Source organism: Anneissia japonica, unplaced genomic scaffold, assembly GCF_011630105.1.
Source record: "Anneissia japonica isolate Jap-2015-1 unplaced genomic scaffold, ASM1163010v1 scaffold1812_len1207588_cov181, whole genome shotgun sequence".
NCBI classification, from domain to species: Eukaryota; Metazoa; Echinodermata; class Crinoidea; order Comatulida; family Comatulidae; genus Anneissia; species Anneissia japonica.
The window spans coordinates 167,326-171,221 of NW_022726379.1; positions in this window are offsets into that span (position 1 = coordinate 167,326).

Genomic DNA, 3,896 nt, shown 5'->3' on the forward strand with positions numbered 1-3,896 from the left:
CTGTAGAAGTACAGAAATAATAGAGTGTTTTTTTGTGGATGAAATATGGGTATATAGAACGACTAGGAAAAAGGTGTGATATCAAAATTCCAAAAGAGGAAGCATGTTATACAGATATCCTGTTTTCTTTCCTGTATTTCTTATGTAAAACCGGATTTAAACTTTCAAAACGTTTCTACAATGTGTATTTAGGCTTCATCAATACGGTATTGCGAATGCATCAACAGTCAATCAGTCAATTGATTGAATAACGCTTTTGTATCATCGGCATACCTTTTTAGTGTAACCTTACAATGACTAGACAATAATTAATTGATATAGAGAAAACACACAAAAAAAATGTTCTCTCTTATAAAGTATAATGAAAATAACCTGATGGAAAAATAATCAATAGGAAAACTAAGAGGAACAATGCATCGAAAAATGGGGGGGGGGGATAGCCTGGGCCGGGAATAACTCTCCAGGTAGAAAAAAATCAGTGGGGAAAATTATCAGGTGGCAAGTAGCTACCGTAATAGTGCTATATTCTGTAAAGTACAGCCTCAAACCACCTCGATTTTGAGTCTACAAATTTAAAAATCTTCCCAGGCTTTTGCAAATATAGCCAGAACTAACTTAATATTTGGAGTTTTTTGATAGCAGATTATTTTTTTTATAGATTATAGTGAGTTAACCCGACTCAAAGACAAGCTTGCGTACAAAAAACATGCACATTCATCTTCTATACACAATTAAAAATCAAAATTTAAAAGTAGATAGACATTTTGAAAACAAGAACAAAAAACAAAAAAAAAAACAAAACCAATTTCTCCCATATTACAGAAACTTCTTTGTTGAAACTAAGACAGAAACAAATTCTTTTGTATTTAAAATATTTTTTTAAAATGAATTAAGAAACATTAGAACATTCAAGATTAAATACAATAAAAATAACGAGCTTCTTTTCTTTTAACTTTTGGTAGTTTATATATATATATGCACTAAAAGCTGGAACTTTTCCATTTCTGCTATCCCAATTACGGATAACGTCTTGTTTGATGTTAAACTTTTCAGCAAAATGCTGCCAGTTACTTGCAGCAGGTGCTTCAACATCTAGGCATCGCTCAATCTCTTGTCGAATGTCGATCGGCATATCTACGAGAGTTTTATTTCTACTTCTTTTACCATTATTGGTTTCTAAATAAATAACATAAACACATTTGAATAATTATAATTGAACGTAACAATAAATAGCGTGATTATTTTTGTTTTTTATGAAATTGCAATTGAATTCATTAACGTCAGTAGTATTTGGGCCCTTATCAAATATTTTATGTATGGTGATATTGGATTGCCAATCTCTCGGCTAATTTAAAAATAAAAAAAAAATGTTTGACAGTTAGTATGGTAGGCCACTGTAACCGTGTGCCTCGAGGTACTTCCAGTTGATATAAATTAAGTGTACGCCAGAAATGTAGAAATGTCTTCTTCTGTGTGTTATTTTCATGTATTGCAAACTTATTAAGATCAACCACATCATCGTCATCATCATATCATCAATCATTATTACTATTGTCATCCCCATTATAGTCATTGCCATTGACATTATCAGTGTTATCACTATTATTATGATTAGTATTAGAATTGGTGTTATTAAAATTAGTTTTATTAATGGGCTATTATTTAAAGGATCCATTTAATACATTTGTTTGTTTTGCAATACATTTATATTGAATCATTAATCTAATAGGCCCTATAGTAGTATCATCATCACTGTCATGTTACTGTTGTTGTTATCATCATCATTGTCATTATCATCAGTACCATTAATGTTATACAATTATTATCACAGTATAAAATATTATTAATCATTTTTCAATTTATTTTACATTCATTACAAATTAAATTATTACTCACTTAAATTAATTAATTATTTGATAACTTTGTTCACTTATCTTCGTTTTTGTTTTTACTGTGGAACAATAATATAAATAATTCTGAATAACTAATTACCTGTACGAAACACGAGCTCCTGTAGACCAAACCCAGTACCGTTACGATTTTAATCGTACGGGAAATATCCTCAAGATGCAAAGCGGAGTTCGTTGAGTGTATCCCCATTATTCCTTCATTAAGATCTGATCCATTTGTGTTTAGGTTTCATCTGTTTCCTTTTGCTTTCCTCATGTGCTCTTTTAATGCTGTTTTCCGGTATCTGTTTAGTAGTTTTTTTGTTTAAGTTCATTTGATTTTCGGGTTCTTTTGCTTTACTGTATAGATCTGCGTTACTGAATTATACCGTATACAGTACAATAGAAGTGGATAGACGAACGCTTAAAACATTGAGTTATTTTAGTATGTGCTGATTTGTTGAAAACATCAATATTTTCCCTATATAGCATGGAGCCAGGGACAGTCTTTCCATGTTTTACCGACTGTAACGCTACCGTTTTATGGGTGTTTATATTGTTCGTTTATGACTCTATTTGGTAGTCATTTCCTTAACATTTCACTTGGTTCTTTGTTGTTTACTCAGGCTAAGCATGATTGATGCAACAAAAGGCTAAACAAACGTCTCTATGTAGAGGAATATTAGACCAAGCGTTTACTCGTGACGTGACGATCTATGATTTAAATACAATTTTTCATGATGGTCTCTTTAATTTATCTCATGAAGGATTAGCAAGACGTAGTATGCATCGAATGAAGCAATAGCCTATCGACCTTCGGAACTGTCATCGCGCATGACCTCTCACAGTGCTGCTTGGCAACATTAAACAAACCTCGCATAATCGATCTTATTACTGTATAATAGAGGCACTACACATGGCCGGCGAAAAATATATAATGTCTGGAGATTTTTGTATGATCGGATATGCAAAAAAAGGAGGGAAGGAGAAGAAGGATGGAAAAAAGAATGTTTATCCAGTACCCGACCGAGTTACATTTTCTTGCAATTCATATTGGCGGATCTGGGGGAGAGGGGTCATTGGTCCTTACCCCTCCCTTGGGCAACAAAAAAAGGGCAAAAAGAAAAGAATTCTAGACCTACCTTTTCAGGACCCGTGATCTGATTTCTTTTTCTTTTCTTTTTTTTTTTTTTGCTTTTAGAAAATTCGAATTTTGAAGAACATAAAATTCATTAAAACACGCTTCAAATGTCGGGAAAGCTCAATTCCCGCCATTTAGGAATCAAAATTTTCCCTCGGGAGAACCCCCGGACCACCCTTTCTTTTGGGATTTATCGATTCATGGAAAAAAGAATACGCATGCAACTACTCATTTGTTTATGTATGTATACACACATAAAATTAAAAATGAGAAAAATTTACCTGACCTATTTAAAGAGGGGAAAACCTTGAATTTTGAAGAGCTTTAAAAGTCATTAAAAGACATTTTAGTCAGGAAAGCTCATCTCCCGCCATCTAGAAATCGAAATTTTTCCGGGGGAACCCGGACCCCCTTTATCTGAATTTTGAAGCCTCTTTAAAAGTCAATAAAAGACACCCCCTTTCTTTTTGGGATTTATCGATTCATGGAAAAACTACGTATGCAACTTATTCAATCTTTTTTTATGTATGTATACACACATAAGGCCTAATTACTGTAATAACAATGGGCAAAAATTAACTGACCGTCTTCAAGAGTGGAAAACCTTGAATTTTGAAGAACTTGGTATTCTAACTTATTTTTTTGCCATATTTTACATTATATGGCGTTAGATTAACAGTTATCCCTTTCATGTAATTAACTGGTTGCAAATTTAGAATAAGATGCAATAATCATAAAAAATCTATTAGAGACAATACACTAAGCTTTCCTGTAGCTAAGCATTTTAACCAAGCCAATTGTATCTCTAACCTTCAGTTCATTTTAGTAAGTACAGATTTTAAGCAGGGACGTATCCAAGGTGGGGG